The sequence below is a fragment of the Aulonocara stuartgranti genome (genome assembly GCF_965226115.1).
Source record: "Aulonocara stuartgranti genome assembly, chromosome: 2".
NCBI classification, from domain to species: Eukaryota; Metazoa; Chordata; class Actinopteri; order Cichliformes; family Cichlidae; genus Aulonocara; species Aulonocara stuartgranti.
The window spans coordinates 18,164,566-18,174,289 of NC_138940.1; the positions used below are offsets into that span (position 1 = coordinate 18,164,566).

At 40.4% G+C, this 9,724-nt stretch overlaps 1 long non-coding RNA gene across 1 annotated transcript; it reads left to right on the plus strand.

Moving 5' to 3' along the window:
- Positions 1-1,828: 1,828 nt before the first annotated feature.
- LOC309689022 lies at positions 1,829-6,026 on the plus strand. Its single transcript, XR_014271225.1, has 2 exons — positions 1,829-2,504; positions 3,354-6,026. It is a non-coding gene; the product is annotated as an uncharacterized lncRNA (long non-coding RNA).
- The last annotated feature ends 3,698 nt before the right edge of the window (positions 6,027-9,724 follow it).

Below are 9,724 nucleotides of genomic sequence, written 5' to 3' on the forward strand. Positions count from 1 at the left end.
AAACTCGCTGAAAAGCCTTCAGCTAATCCAAAATGCTGCAGCAAGAGTCCTGACAGGGACTAGAAAGAGAGAGCATATTTCTCCTGTTTTGGCTTCCCTTCAAACCCAGAATTGAATTCAAAATCCTGCTCCTCACATACAAGGTCTTGAATAATCAGGCCCCATCTTATCTTAATGACCTTGTAGTACCATATCACCCCATTAGAGCACTTAGAGCAAAATCCTGATCCTGAATCCTCCCGTAGTTATGCTGCGATAGACGTAGGCTGCCGGGGATTCCCATGATGCATTGAGTTTTTCCTTTCCAGTCATCTTTCTCACTCACTATGTATTAATACAGCGGTCCCCAACCACCGGGCCTCGGTACCGGTCCATGAGTCGTTTGGTACCGGGCCACGAGAGTTGAGAGTTGAGGCTCAGGTGTGAAATGTATGGTTTTCAGGATTTTTATCGTTTTTTTAGCGTTATTTTGTCATCGTTTTTATCGTTAACTCTGTTTTCCTGGGTCTTTTCACGTGTGTTATGAATAAATCTTCTTTTTTACGGTACCGGTACTAGGCCGGTCCGTAAAAATATTGTCGGGCATGAACCGGTCCGTGGCGCTTAGGGACCGCTGTGTTAATAGACCTCTCTGCATTGAATCATATCTGTTATTAACCTCTGGCTCTCTTCCACAGCATGTCTTTTATCCTGTCTTCCTTCTCTCACCCCAACCGGTCGCAGCAGATGGCCCCGCCCCTCCCTGAGCCTGATTCTGCTGGAGGTTTCTTCCTGTTAAAAGGGAGTTTTTCCTTCCCACTGTCACCAAAGTGCTTGCTCATAGGGGGTCATATGATTGTTGGGTTTTTCTCTGTATCTATGAAGCCCCTTGAGGCGACTTTTGTTGTGATTTGGCGCTATATAAATAAAATTGAATTGAATTGAATTACGGACTAAACCTGGGACATTTGTGGCCCCAGTGCATGTGCCCTATCTGCCTTGTTGGTGTCCTTGATTTTTAAAAGTAAAATGTCTTATTATGCTATAAATAAAGCCAGAGAGTGAAATCTGTGCTGATCCTAATACAAATACCTGAAGACAAAGTGCCTTGGTTGTTTTCGATTGTTCTTTTCATCAGACATAATAACTACTCAGATCTCCTGGACTTCTTTCTTTCTTTCTTTCTTTCTTTCTTTCTTTCTTTCTTTCTTTCTTTCTTTCTTTTCATTCCTGAAGACATGCACATCTTCAGGAACAAAGCTACAACCCAGATGACATTGTCAAAAGTGTCTTTAACTGAGCTTTGAGAAAAGGTGGACTGCTGAATGAAAATAAGATTTGCATTTGGTTTGGAAATCAAACTCCTCGACCAATACTTAATATTCCTTTTCCATATTTTCTAACACACACACACACACACCAACAGATATTGTGTATATATAAATGGTGAATGCTCATATCGAACATGGGCCAAGTTTCAAATAATGAGGTCAGTATATGTACAAGTAATCCCTGCTCCAAGCACAGAAGTACCACCCACCTGCTATTCAAAACTTCTGAGGAGCAGCCAATAAGACAAAGGTTGGCTCAAAGAGAGGACAGCTAAACTGGCATATTTCAAATGGAAGATAAATTGAAGGACTGCACCAAGACTCAGTATAGGATAAATAAGCATATTTTCAGCAATGAATCACACAAATTTGCTGTAGTGCACAAATTAAAGTATGGAGCTGGAAATAAACATAATTAGCTCGCTTTAAGGGACTAAAACATCTCTAGATTGTATTTTGAATAGATCATGAGTGGTCCATTTTTTTTGTCATTTGCTATAATAAAATCCCCCTCATAATGTAGTGAAGAGTTGCCAAGGCCATCTATCTGCAGCCGTGGTTTTTAAGATGCGGTACTTTTTAAAATACACACAGTGGGACACTGCCATGGACTGGTGACCTGTACAGGGTGTACCTTGCTCAGTCTGTGACAGCTGCTCCAGCCCTTCATGACCCTGAATCAGATACACCATTAAAAAGGGGGTGGATGGATTGACAGGGGATCAGAGGTATGGTGGACTGTAACTAAATAATTAAATAGAAAAAAATTAACTGTAAAAATAAATCTGTTAGGGTGCCTGGGTTCGTTGACCCAAAATTTTGAGTTTTACATTATTATTGAACTTTGATTTTGCCATTATTTATCATTTCTAGTCTTTTGGTTTCTTAGAGTTCTGTCTTCTGGTTTCTGTCTCTGTGTTACATAGTTGTTCTGTCTCCCCCTGTCTGCTGTATCCCCTCGTCAAGTCCGCGTTGTCTGTGTTATGTTTCCTGTTTTACTTTGAAAGTCCATGTCTCATGTTAATGTATCTGGATTTGCTTCCCTTGTCTCGCTACCCTTATTTGTCCCAGCTGTGTTTCTCTGTTGTCTCCCATTCCCTGATGGCTCTCTCTGGGTATGTAAGCCCTGAGTTTTCTTTGGTCTTTGTTGCGATCTCCCTCATCCTATGCTGTGTGTTCTGTTTGGCTGCCTGTGTAAGTTTCTTTTGGTATTCTTGCTTTTGTTATATTTGTGTTTAGCGTTAAAGTTGTTTTGAGTTCACACTTTTACCTCCAAGTGTCTGCACATTGGGTCCACAGTTCCTGCCTGCACACAGCACATGACAAAATCATTGTGTAAAAACAAAACAAAATGCTGTCTTCTTTATTGACCATTTACCGTCAAACACATTTCAACTATAAGCTTTCATCAGTGCAAACCAAAGCCACATCCCCAGATATAGAACCATGGGAGGTTTAAACACTAATTAGTGTGAATGCTTGAAAAGTTAAATCAGAAGAGCAGGCTGTCTTTACACTGTCACCACGTCCATATAATAAACTCCACAGGCATGAAAAATGTGAATTCAGTAGACATGACATATGTGAGTGAAGTTGGCCCCCCCACCTTCTTCAAATCCAACAAAAGTGGTATCAAACGTTTGTGCTGGTTTGTGCTGCAAAAATTGTCGTTTGTGCTGCTATCATTTTAAAGATATTAATCAAAATTTCTAGAGGTCATCAGAGGTCAACCAGCCCCCCCACATTAATTAAATCAAACAAAATGGGTGTCAATCAACGTTTGTGCTGGTCTGTGCGGCTTCTGTTTTAAAGATATTAATAAAAATGTAAAGGTCAACCAGCCCCCCCCCCCCCCCCCCCCCAACACACACACACACAAAATTGTCGTTTGTGCTGCCTCTGTTTTAAAGATATTAATGAAAATGTAAAGGTCAAAAGGTCAACCAGCCCCCCCACATTAATGGAATCGAACAAAATTGATGTCAAATGTTTGTGCTGGTTTGTTCTGCAAAAATTTACGTTTGTGCTGCTATCATTTTAAAGATATTCAAGAAAATTTGTAGAGGTCATCAGAGGTCAACCAGCCCCCCCACATTAATGGAATCAAACAAAACTGGTGTCAATCAACTGTGCTACGTTTGTGCTGGTTTGTGCTACCTCTGTTTTAAAGATATTAATGAAAATGTAGAGGTCAAAAGGTCAACCAGCCCCCCACATTAATGGGATCGAACAAAATTGATGTCAAACGTTTGTGCTGGTTTGTGCTGGTTTGTTCTGCAAAAATTGTCATTTGTGCTGCTATCATTTTAAAGATATTCAAGAAAATTTGTAGAGGTCATCAGAGGTCAACCAGCCCCCCCACATTAATGGAATCAAACAAAACTGGTGTCAATCAACTGTGCTGGTTTGTGCTGCTAAAATTGTCGTTTGTGCTGCCTCTGTTTTAAAGATATTAATGAAAATGCAAACGTCAAAAGGTCAACCAGCCCCCCCACATCACCCAAATCAAACAAAAGTTGATGTCACAGGTTTGTGCTGCAAAAAATTTTGTTTGTGGTGCTATTATTTTAAAGATATTAATAAAATTCCATCCATCCATCCATTTGCTTATCCTTTTAAGGGTCGCAGGGGGTGCTGGAATCTATCCCAGCTGTCATAGGGCAAGAGGCAGGGTACATCCTGGACAGGTTGCCAGTCTGTCACAGGGCCAACACACAGGGACAGACAACCATTCGCACTCACATTCACACCTATGGGCAATTCGGATTAACCAATTAACCTATCACCACAAGCTGCATGTCTTTGGAGAGAGCCCGGAGAGAACCCACGCAAACATGGCGAGAGAACCTGCAAACTCCACACAGAAAGACCCTGGCGTGATGGTGGAATTGAACTCAGGACCTTCTTGCTATGCGGCAACAGTGCTAACCACCGTGCTGCCGTAATAATAACATTAAATAACATTTATGAAGAAATTAAAAGGGGCATGCCAGTACTTGCGTATCAGTTTATAATTGGATAAGGTGTTTTGAGCCATTAAGCATGTGAGTGAAGTTGGCCCCCCCACCTTCTTCAAATCCAACAAAAGTGGTATCAAACGTTTGTGCTGGTTTGTGCTGCTAAAATTGTCGTTTGTGCTGCCTCTGTTTTAAAGATATTAATGAAAATGTAAAGGTCAAAAGGTCAACCAGCCCCCCCACATTAATGGAATTGAACAAAATTGATGTCAAACGTTTGTGCTGGTTTGTGCTGCAAAAATTTACGTTTGTGCTGCTATCATTTTAAAGATATTCAAGAAAATTTGTAGAGGTCATCAGAGGTCAACCAGCCCCCCCACATTAATGGAATCAAACAAAACTGGTGTCAATCAACTGTGCTACGTTTGTGCTGGTTTGTGCTGCCTCTGTTTTAAAGATATTAATGAAAATGTAAAGGTCAAAAGGTCAACCAGCCCCCCCACATTAATGGAATCGAACAAAATTGATGTCAAACATTTGTGCTACGTTTGTGCTGGTTTGTTCTGCAAAAATTTACGTTTGTACTGCTATCATTTTAAAGATATTCAAGAAAATTTGTAGAGGTCATCAGAGGTCAACCAGCCCCCTCACATTAATGGAATCAAACAAAACTGGTGTCAATCAACTGTGCTACGTTTGTGCTGGTTTGTGCTGCTAAAATTTACGTTTGTGCTGCATCTGTTTTAAAGATATTAATGAAAATGTAAAGGTCAAAAGGTCAACCAGCCCCCCCACATTAATGGAATCGAACAAAATTGATGTCAAACATTTGTGCTACAAAAATTTACGTTTGTGCCGCTATCATTTTAAAGGTATTCAAGAAAATTTGTAGAGGTCATCAGAGGTCAACCAGCCCCCCCACATTAATGGAATCAAACAAAACTGGTGTCAATCAACTGTGCTACGTTTGTGCTGGTTTGTGCTGCTAAAATTTACGTTTGTGCTGCATCTGTTTTAAAGATATTAATGAAAATGTAAAGGTCAAAAGGTCAACCAGCCCCCCCACATTAATGGAATCGAACAAAATTGATGTCAAACATTTGTGCTACGTTTGTGCTGGTTTGTTCTGCAAAAATTTACGTTTGTGCTGCTATCATTTTAAAGATATTCAAGAAAATTTGTAGAGGTCATCAGAGGTCAACCAGCCCCCTCACATTAATGGAATCAAACAAAACTGGTGTCAATCAACTGTGCTACGTTTGTGCTGGTTTGTGCTGCTAAAATTTACGTTTGTGCTGCATCTGTTTTAAAGATATTAATGAAAATGTAAAGGTCAAAAGGTCAACCAGCCCCCCCACATTAATGGAATCGAACAAAATTGATGTCAAACATTTGTGCTACAAAAATTTACGTTTGTGCCGCTATCATTTTAAAGGTATTCAAGAAAATTTGTAGAGGTCATCAGAGGTCAACCAGCCCCCCCACATTAATGGAATCAAACAAAACTGGTGTCAATCAACTGTGCTACGTTTGTGCTGGTTTGTGCTGCTAAAATTTACGTTTGTGCTGCATCTGTTTTAAAGATATTAATGAAAATGTAAAGGTCAAAAGGTCAACCAGCCCCCCACATTAATGGGATCGAACAAAATTGATGTCAAATGTTTGTGCTGGTTTGTGCTGCTAAAATTGTCGTTTGTGCTGCCTCTGTTTTAAAGATATTAATGAAAATGTAAAGGTCAAAAGGTCAACCAGCCCCCCCACATTAATGGAATCGAACAAAATTGATGTCAAACATTTGTGCTACGTTTGTGCTGGTTTGTTCTGCAAAAATTTACGTTTGTGCTGCTATCATTTTAAAGATATTCAAGAAAATTTGTAGAGGTCATCAGAGGTCAACCAGCCCCCTCACATTAATGGAATCAAACAAAACTGGTGTCAATCAACTGTGCTACGTTTGTGCTGGTTTGTGCTGCTAAAATTTACGTTTGTGCTGCATCTGTTTTAAAGATATTAATGAAAATGTAAAGGTCAAAAGGTCAACCAGCCCCCCCACAGTAATGGAATCGAATAAAAGCCTTCAGTTTTCAGGCCCCTCTTCTGTGGAGCCAGCTTCCAGTTTGGATTCAGGAGACGGACACTATCTCTACTTTCAAGATTAGGCTTAAAACTTTCCTTTTTGCTAAAGCATATAGTTAGGGCTGGACCAGGTGACCCCGAATCCTCCCTTAGTTATGCTGCAATAGACGTAGGCTGCCGGGGGATTCCCATGATGCATTGAGTTTTTCCTTTCCAGTCACCTTTCTCACTCACTATGTGTTAACAGACCTCTCTGCATTGAATTATATCTGTTATTAACCTCTGTCTCTCTTCCACAGCATGTCTTTTATCCTGTCTTCCTTCTCTCACCCCAACCGGTCGCAGCAGATGGCCGCCCCTCCCTGAGCCTGGTTCTGCCGGAGGTTTCTTCCTGTTAAAAGGGAGTTTTTCCTTCCCACTGTCGCCAAAGTGCTTGCTCATAGGGGGTCATATGATTGTTGGGTTTTTCTCTGTATCTATGAAGCGCCTTGAGGCGACTTATGTTGTGATTTGGCGCTATATAAATAAAATTGAATTGAATTGGGTCCAACTCCTGCCTGCTGCACAGTGATTCATGACACGGGTCTTTTAACCTAAAAATGTTTTAATGGCCAAGAAGAAAGGACTCTTCAATAGATCTTTCAACTCACCTGTGTTTACTGTCTCCACCTGAAATTAATTGCAGTCTGAATTTTTTTTTTCTTCTGTCCTTTTGTCTTCGGTCTTCAGCCTTGGAAGGAAAAAATAAAAATATTGAAAACCTTATTAGCACACTAAATATACAAAACCTTGCTATATTTCAATTGTTTTAGATTGAAGTTGCCACTGCTAGCTAAGTCAGTTTTGAATCATGCTAATGAGAAGAAGAAAAAAAAACCTGCCGAACAATGAGGCTGCTGTTGTAAAAACGCCAACTTTCTTGTGTTGGCAAGTGGTCGTTAAAATATCATTAAGACCCTTTCTTTTTATGTAATTCTTAGTAAAACTGTTTTAATCGGTTAAAACTGACGACATAATCTATGTTTGAAAAAGAGCGCGAACAACAGCGAACCACTATTCACCACCTGGGTCTGTGCTTTTTAACACAACAGCGCATTCGAAATCGAAGTTCTTGCCTGCAACATATTAATATACTTGCTTTTTTACGGAAAAAATAAACATAACGAAGGTTCCGTTTTACTTACAAGTTTCTCCAAATGTGCTCTCCAGTCGCTCGAGAAGGGCAGCCATATTGAACAGAATTTTCTGTCAACGTCGTTCAGGTTAGAGAGAAAACGTCATGACGTAGTTGACATACACATGCGGAGCTCGGAAAAAAACATTTACTCAAAATCATAATTAAGAAAGCAGTATTTACTCTTAACTTCTAAGCCATGTACAATTATAACTGTTTGAATCGTTAACAGAACAAAAGTTTTAAGTTGTTTCAACTTTGAGGAATTTCAATTGTTATATCCACAAACTTTATAAGTCAGGTAGACTGTTGGGGTTTACAGTGCAGTAAAACTTGGCAAAGGACAATATTGTGTCATGAACACCTGTGCCTTTGATGCCTTCTGTCAAAGTCTGTGCTGCGCTTACTGTGATAGTCGTACTGCTCAAAACATGTTGAATAGTTCAGAGGAGAACAAAGTATTCCAGCTTGTGAAATCCCTTGCTTCAAAGGGTGTCACTCAACATGCCTATTCATTGAGGGCAGAGGTGCTGAGCTCAATATTCTGCCCTGTTCAGTTGAAGACTGGTGTTCATCGTGTTGATGCACAGTGCCATGTGTCCACAGTAATTCAAAAAACAATGACGGAAAATCCAAGTGTTCACTTCACAAGACAGTGTTCCTCCCAGTACTGCAAACTTTACACACCAAACACAAGGCAAATACCTTTTGTTTCCATTGATCTGTCAGTCCTCTCAGCTTCTGGCATAGCTCACCTTCAGTCTGCTGTTGAACAACGGCTCAACCTTCCAGCATCGCCATGCCTAAGACCAATCGAAAGTCCTGATGCATCTCCAACAGCATTTAAAACAGATTCATCAGGAAAGCAACTTTGCACAGGGACTGTTTGTCACAGTTTCACCCTGAGAGAGCTTGTATGGATTGACACAGACCTTGGAAAATGCTCTACAGAAACTCTGGAGCACAGTTTTCACAGTCCAAAAAGGTTTTTGCTTACTGAATTCCCATCCACTCTGCTACTTCAAGGAGAGAAATTCACACTGAAAGCAGTCATTACATTTGTTAAAGATATTCTATTATCAAGTACTCAGATGCAATGAAATATCACTCAGACACTTAGAGCAGTTTTAAACGTGCACGGGTGAGAGACTCAGGGAGAGACTCACACACCTCCTTGGTGCAGTCTGGCTTTATTTATACACATCATGAAGCATACAAAAAAGGAAATATCATCCTTATCTTGTCAAGAAAACAGGTGTGGTTGATCAAAAAACTTCGTGTTCTCTACAAGGTTGTTTCTTACTCGTGGGTGGCGGTTTCCTGCTAGTGTGAAGGCAAACAGTGACAATGTGAAGGCAAAGACTGATAATGTGAAGGCAAACAGTTTCCGTTATAGAGTAGGGAGCCAGCAATTAAAATATGCAGCTGGTTGAGTACAGAACAGAAATATAAACACTCTTAGCTGATTATTATATGAATAATAAAACCTTTAAAAACAAAAATACTCTGACAATGATCAAAGCTCATGTAGAAACAAACAAACAATTTTCTCCTTCATTTCTGTCAAACAAAGCTGTATGACACGTTTCCAGTGATTAGTATCATGGTTGCTAGGCAACCTGCGCAGCGCAACGGAGGCTTTTTTTTTTTTTAAACTTTATTGACAAACAACAGTATCAGCGCAACGGAGGCTAGACTGTCCCATTTCACAAGCCTCGCACTTCCGGCCTTAGCGGTCTTTGAGTACGCGGCCCTTGAGGATCGTTGAGGCTGCGTACTTTAAGGCTGGGAGACAGCCAACAAGTGGAGATCAACGATCACCGGTGTCACGTCTGCACAGCTGTTTTATACGTAAGCTGTGGGACGTAGCCGGGCGTGCCGGGGTGTCTTAAAGAAATATCCACACGCCACGACCAAGGGGGGTCGTACCCCGTACATATGGAATATGTAACAGTGTGGTCTCGATATGCTAGAGAACCTCATAATTCATGCGAAAGTTAAAAATTAATTTAAGGGAAACGGTAGAACTTATAGAAAAGCTGAATTAGACAGTAGTAAAAGAAGAACAGGAGAACAGTTTAAAGGTGGAATGGTGGTTCTAGGAGAAAGTATGTGGAAGCAGTTAAGCTTCAAAAATATGCCACTTAGAGCATTTTATGGGATGTCTGCTATCCACTTCAATGGGAGCAGAAACTGCATGAAAAAAT